We start from the raw sequence: 8,019 nt of genomic DNA, 5'->3' as shown, positions 1-8,019 counted from the left end.
ACCTCACACTTGCAATTCTTAGTAGTTTAACCACATGAAATAACTCATCAGGTCAAAATCACCTATCACTGTTATTATCCTCTTTCATATTCTTTGTAATATTATGCTTATGCTACAAATATATCTGCAATGATTGCTAATTTCAAGTGCACTTTGTCTCTGTGTACTTATGGTTAAGCATTTATCTTCTCCCCTTACATTCATGCATTGCACTTTCTTGGTGCAAATTCCTCATCATGAAATTGTTCATGGAACACCTCCAGGGATTCATAGAACAACCCCACTGAAAAGTTTAGGCCAAAAAAAATTTGATCTATTGGATACATGGATGCATCGAAGTTCGATAGCTGAAAAAGTCAAATCAACTAGGAAACTTAATAGCAGAGATCTTAAATCATAACATCTCAATACAGAGAAGCTGACTCACACTATTATTATTTCTTTAGTCTTTATGCAATATAACCATTGATTGAGGTGCAAAAGGTTGTTGGACACCACACCAGACTCAAATCCCATAATCTTAGAGGATATTGATCCCTCCTCGAAGCGGATCATAGAAAGTCAGCCATGCAACATTGGTAGAGAATGACTTCAGCTGGATGGATTTGCATTCACTTTTACATTTCTGTTTAATTTTTTCATGTTGTTCTCAACTCCAGCTTGAGCTTTGATCATTGTCATTTCCTGCGACAACCATGTCATTACATAATCAGATAACAAAGGAAACTTTTAAAAATAAGCTACACAAATTAGAGACGGAAATTAATAACAAATACCCAAAAGAACAAGAAGAAATCATTTAGTAGAATATAAATGTGCAATGTTGTAAATGACTTAGAAATTTTCCTATATTTTGATTATATGTGAGAATGTTGTAAATGAGCTAGAATTTTCCTATATTTTGGTTATAGGTGAGAGCAAAGAATCCTTTCGGTCTGACTTAAACTAACAACTTGTTGAAGCTATCAAGAATAAAAAATCAAAAACATGTATCAATTACATCATCAACATGTCAGTGAGTTAATTTCAACTGCAGTTGTCTCATGGATAGAGAATTTATCAATGAGATAAAATTGATTTACTTCTATAATTTAAAATAGATTTCATTGTTTTTAATTTCTAAACCCAAATGTTGTAGGAATTATTGATTCTAGGACTAAACAACATCCAGAAATTGAGGTTCAATTCACGAAAGAAAATTCTGAAAAATATTTAGAATGCCAATGCTAAAACATAATCCTTGATTTAAATGGACCATGAAAAAATAACTAGCAAGTATAACCGTGAAAAGATCTAGCTTCTACATAATTCAGGTTGAACTCACAACCCCCACAGTATTTAATACCTAAACCAAGAATTAGTACCTTAACAGCTTCTCACATCATATTGATCGGCAGTTTCACATGAAAATTCTTAAGATACACCCCTATTGTGGTCTTTTCCTATTTCTAGGTTTCCGTCAATTTCTTTTTATAACAAAAGACAAGACAATTACATAAAAAATAAAAACGGAATCATTACATAAATAAGCCAAAAAAAAGGATTCTATTTATAAAATCCTCATGTCCAAAATGCTACTGGAATCTGAATTAGAAAGTGGATCATCAATGGAATACAGATGGAAGTTTAGGGAAATTTTGTTTTTCAATAATTTTAGTACCTACACGTTTTGGCATCTAATGCAAAGTGCTTAAGTTTGTACCAGAAAATAGAGAATTTAGGAAACAAAAATCGATGCCAAAGTTATAGGAATGGAAAGGGTACTAGATCTACCAAAAGTAAGTCAAAATTTACAGGCCTTAGAAGTAAATGTACGAGCTGGATTTTCTAGTTCCTACAAAAGTTTGATATATCTGGATTTCAAGCTCCGAGTAAGCTAAACAATTTAATAGAAAACTCATGGTTTTGATCTTTTCTTATATGTTTTTACATCTTTTTTTTTATAGCAGTCCTATGAGAATGATTTGGAAGTTAAGAAGATATTCAAGGGTCAACCCACCAACCTCTTTAAATGGGCACTGAACCAACTACAAACCACAGTATCTATATTTTGATGAAATGCACACCCACCACTGGCCACTTACCCTCATTCTAAGGATGGTAACCAAGGTTAACCAGCAAGTTGTAATTTTGGCAAACTAATCCAACAGAGACATCGAATGACACCCATGACATTCACAAATGCAGCCAGGCTAGAGACTTGACTCTACAACCTCACACTTGCAATTCATAGCACTTTAACCACATGAACAAACTCATCAGGTCACAATCACCTATAATTGTTATTATCCTCTTTCGTATTGTTTGTAACATTATTCTTATGCTACAAATATATCTGCAATGATCGCTAATTTCAAGTGCACTTTGCCTCTGTGTACTTATGGTCAAGCATTTATCTTCTCCGCTTACATTCATGCATTGCATTTTCTTGGTGCAAATTCCTCATCATGAAATTGTTCATGGAACACCTCCATGGATTCATAGAATAGCCCCACTGGAAATTTTAGGCCAAAAAGAAATCTGATCTATTGGATACATGGATGCATCGAAGTTTGATAGCTGAAAAAGTCAAATCAACTAGGAAAGTCAATAGTAGAGATCTTAAATCATAACATCTCAATATAAAGAAGTTGACTCACACTATTATTATGTTCCAACAAACATGCTTGGTTTGAGCGAAACTACTTAAGTAGCTCAGAATGTTGTAGTGCCTTAGCAGTCTATTGGCCTCTCTCAACCCACTCAAATAGGCACGATGAGTTTTTGAGTAATAGTGCCTATCAGTAGCCTCACTTGCAAACAAAATTTGCAGAGGCTTGCTACTAGTTTGATCCTCTACATATGGAAATGGCTCAGCCAATATATCAATATCATCCCCTGTTGAGCCCACAGGAACATAGGTATAAGACCCCCAAAACAGAGGATTCTTGCCCCATTCACTCCTGAGAATGTCGTCTATCACAAAACTCTTATCTCCCTCACCAACGTTGTTGATTCCCTTCTTCAGATCCATGTCAAATGCAGATAAGGTATCAAGGAACCCCTCAATGACCTCCTGGTCCAATAAGGACTCCATTGTAATTAATTCCTTTCCCACAAACCACGCCAAAACAACTTTGGATTGCTTGTGGATTTGCACTACTGCGTAGGTTTTCCTCATCCACCATGGAATCAAATCATCACCACCATCACCATGTTTCAGCCCTGCAGAAACCAACTTGACAGTGGGGATCTTTGAAACATCGGGGCCATATGCAGCAACACCTTGTCCATAACGTTGAAGCCAAGTCTGCTGATTGCACTAACTTTGCGGGGTGGTAGGGGTGGCTGGAAGCCATGAAATACAGGGACCCGTGGATTCTGATCCCTGCTACAATCTGCATCATTCTTATTGCAGTTTTTGATGACAGACTTCAATATACCCAATGAAACAGTGAGGATAACATGATCGGCCTCAACATCAACATCAAACCCCCACCTTCAAACTTTCATGCAATCCAGTTAACAGTCAAAAACTTTTTGGAGAGTGGTATCTAAGAAAATAAGCACAAAAACAAATATAAGCACCAAAATTTGCAAAGAATGGAAAATAGAGAATTTAGGAAACAAAAATCGATGCCAAAGTTAAAGGAATGGAAAGGGTACCAGATCTACCAAAAGTAAGTCAAAATTTACATGCCTTAGAAGTAAGGGTACGGGGCTTTTCTAGTTACTACAAAAGTTCGATATATCTAGATTTCAAGCTCCGAGTAAGGTATACAATTTAATAGAAAACTAATGGTTTTGATCTTTGCTTATCTATTTTTACATCAGTTTTCTTATAGCAGTTCTTTGAGAATAATTTGGAAGACAAGAAGATATTCAAGGGTCAACCCACCAACCTCTTTAAATGGGCACTAAACCAACTACAAACCACTTTATCTATATTTTGATGAAATGCACACCAACCACTGGCCACTTCCCCTCATTCTGAGGATGGTAATCAAGGTTAACCAACCAGTTGCAATTTTGGCAAACTAATCCAACAAAGACATCAAATGACACCCATGACATTCACAAAGGCAGCCAACCTAGAGACTTGACTATGCAACCTCACACTTGCAATTCATCGCACTTTAACCACATGAACTAACTCATCAGGTCACAATCACCTATAACTATTATTATCCTCTTTTGTATTCTTTGTAATATTATGCTTATGCTACAAATATATCTGCAATGATTGCTAATTTCAAGTGCACTATGTCTCCGTGTACTTATGGTCAAGCATTTATCTTCTCCCCTTGCATTCATGCATTGCACTTTCTTGGTGCAAATTCCTCATCATGAAATTTTTCATGGAACACCTCCACGAATTCATAGAATAGCCCCACTAAAAATTTTAGGCCAAAAAGAAATCTGATCTATTGGATACATGGATGCATCGAAGTTCGATAGCTGAAAAAGTCAAATCAACTAGGAAAGTTAATAGCAGAGATCTTAAATCATAACATCTCAATACAGAGAAGCTGACTCACACTATTATTATGTTCCAACAAACATGCTTGGTTTGAGAGAAACTACTTCAGTAGCTCAGAATGTTGTAGTGTCTTAGCAGTCTATTGGCTTCTCTCAACCCACTCAAATAGGCACCATGAGTTGTTGAATAATAGTGCCTATCAGTAGCCTCACCTGCAAACAAAATTTGCAGAGGCTTGCTGCTAGTTTGATCCTCTGCATATGGCAATGGCTCAACCAATATATCAATATCATCCCCTGTTGAGCCCACAGGAACATAGGTATAAGACCCCCAAAACAGAGGATTCTTGCCCCAGTCACTCCTCAGAATGTCATCTATCACAGAACTCTTATCTCCCTCACCAACGTTGTTGCTTCCCTTCTTCAGATCCATGCCGAATGCAGATAAGGTACCAAGGAACCCCTTAATGACCTCTTGGTCTGATAAGGACTCCATTGTAATTGCTTCCTTTCCCACAAACCACGCCAAAACAACTTTGGATTGCTTGTGACTGCGCTGGTTTTCCTCATCCACAATGAAATAAAATCATCACCACCATCACCATGTTTCGTCCCTGCAAAGACCAACTTGACATTGGGGATCTCTGAAACATCGGGGACCATATGAAACAACACCTTATCCACAACGTTGAAGCCAAGTCTGCTGATTGCATTAACTTTGTGGGGTGGCAAGGGTGGCTGCAATCCATGAAAAACAGGGACCCATGGATTCTGTTCCTTGCTACTATCTGCATCATTCTCATTGCATTTTCTGATGACAGACTTCAATACACCCAATGAAACAGTGAGGATAACATGATCGGCCTCAACATCAACATCAAGCCCCAACCTTCAAACTTTCATGCAACCCAGTTAACAGTCAAAAACTTTTGGGAGAGCGGTATCTGAGAAACTAAGCACTGAAATTTGCAAAGAATGGAAAATAGAGAATTTAGGAAACAAAAATCAATGCCAAAGTTAAAGGAATGGAAAGGGTACCAGATCTACTAAAAGTAAGTCAAAATTTATAGGCCTTAGAAGTAAAGGTATGAGCTGGCTTTTCTAGTTACTACAAAAGTTTGATATATCTGGATTTCAAGCTCCGAGTAAGGTATACAATTTAATAGAAAACTCATGGTTTTGATCTTTGCTTATCTGTTTTTACATCTATTTTCTCATAGCAGTCCTCTGAGAATGATTTGGAAGACAAGAAGATATTCAAGGGTCAACCCACCAACCTCTTTAAATGGGTACTGAACCAACTACAAACGACATTGTCTATATTTTTATGAAATGCACACCCACCATATCTATATTTTGATGAAAAGCATACCCACCACTAGCAACTTCCCCTCATTATGAGGATGGTAACCAAGGTTAACCAGTCAGTTGCAATTTTGGCAAACTAATCCAACATAGACATCGAATGACACCCATGACATTCACAAAGGGTTCCAGCCCAGAGACTTGACTTTGCAACCTCACACTTGCAATTCATAGCACTTTAACCACATGAACTAACTCGTCAGGTCACAATCACCTCTAACTATTATTATCCTCTTTCATATTCTTTGTAATATTATGCTTATGCTACAAATATATCTGCAAGGATTGCTAATTTCAAGTGCACTTTGTCTCCATGTACTTATGGTCAAGAATTTATCTTCTCCCCTTACATTCATGCATTACACTTTCTTGGTGCAAATTCCTCATCATGAAATTGTTCATGGAACACCTCCACGGATTCATAAAACAACCCCACTGAAAATTTTAGGCCAAAAAGAAATCTGATCTATGGGATACATGGACGCATCGAAGTTCGATAGCTGAAAATTTCAAATCAACTAGGAAAGTTAATAGCAGAGATCTTAGATCATAACATCTCAATACAGAGAAGTTGACTCACACTATTATTATGTTCCAACAAACATTCTTGGTTTGAGAGAAACTACTTCAGTAGCTCAGCATGTTGTAGTGTCTTAGCAGTCTATTGGCTTCTCTCAACCCACTCAAATAGGCACCATGAGTTGTTGAATAATAGTGTCTATCAATAGCCTCACCTACAAACAAAATTTGCAGAGGCTTGCTGCTAGTTTGATCCTCTGTATATGGCAATGGCTCAACCAACATATCAATATCATCCCCTGCTGAGACCACGGGAACATAGGTATAAGACCCCCAAAGCAGAGGATTCCTGCCCCAGTCACTCCTCAGAATGTCGTCTATCACAGAACTCTTATCTCCCTCACCAACGTTGTTGCTTCCCTTCTTCAGATCCATGCCGAATGCAGATAAGGTATCAAGGAACCCCTCAATGACCTCCTGGTCCGATAAGGACTCCATTGTAATTGCTTCCTTTCCCACAAACCACGCCAAAACAACTTTGGATTGCTTGTGGATTCACACTACTGCGTAGGTTTTCCTCATCCACCATGGAATCAAATCATCACCACCATCACCATGTTTCGTCCCTGCAAAGACCAACTTGACATTGGGGATCTCTGAAACATCAGGGCCCATATGCAGCAACACCTTATCCACAACGTCGAAGCCAAGTCTGTTGATTGCATTCACTTTGCGGGGTGGCAAGGGTGGCTGCAAGCCATGAAATACAGGGACCCATGGATTCTGTTCCTTGCTACTATCTGCATCATTCTCATTGCATTTTTTGATGACAGAATTCAATACACCCAATGAAACAGTGAGGATAACATGATCGGCCTCAACATCAACATCAAGCCCCCACCTTCAAACTTTCATGCAATCCAGTTAACAGTCAAAAACTTTTGGGAGAGCATTATTTGAGAAAATAAGCACAAAAACAAATATAAGCACTGAAATTTGCAAAGAATGGAAAATAATATTGATCTATATTAAAAAACTACCAATTAAAAATGACGCTTACATATTTCTGCCAAAAAAAGGAACGAAGAACCTAACCTATAGAAGTATACCCAATAAGACATTTTACTGCAACAGAACATGTGAGAATCATGTATGAGGCATAGAATGCACCAGACATTGATAGGACACTAATTCTATTATTTTCTAGTTAAGAATTTACTAAAATATGTGAAAATCATGAATACCCTCACTGTATAATAGAAGCTCAACAACCTTCTTTATCTTCCATAGATACTCAACATATCCCAGCTGCTAATCTTGCAGTGTATCACGACCTCCCACCACCACCACAAAAGTAGGAGGGAGAGGAAAAGTCGAGATATCGAGGCCCAGGAGCATTAGGCCCAAACACCAACGAAAGAAAGCAACAAGAGAAATAACATGGGCAAGCAAATGGGGCTTACTTTTGCCGAAGCTAAACCATGTGATGGCTTGCACACAATCGTAGTATGGAATGGGAAATCGGTGCTATGGTGATTGCTTGTAATCCATGAAGATCACTAATACTACGTCTTCTGGTTAGCCGTCTGCAGAAAATGTCGTAGAACACGAAATCAAAAGACAGGGTAGCAAACGCTCTATCATGGAGATGCCAATGGTTTTCTGATTTCGTGCCAT

General features: G+C 37.9%; 1 pseudogene; it reads right to left on the bottom strand.

Moving 5' to 3' along the window:
- Positions 1-6,450: 6,450 nt before the first annotated feature.
- On the bottom strand, positions 6,451-6,840 carry LOC149151138 (putative polyamine oxidase 5 pseudogene; annotated as a pseudogene).
- Between the last annotated feature and the right edge of the window lie 1,179 nt (positions 6,841-8,019).

The sequence above is a fragment of the Pinus tabuliformis genome, chromosome 9 (assembly GCF_031772625.1).
Source record: "Pinus tabuliformis cultivar Carrire ecotype Pingquan chromosome 9, CPIR1, whole genome shotgun sequence".
NCBI classification, from domain to species: Eukaryota; Viridiplantae; Streptophyta; class Pinopsida; order Pinales; family Pinaceae; genus Pinus; species Pinus tabuliformis.
This window is presented reverse-complemented; position numbering and strand designations above follow the sequence as displayed.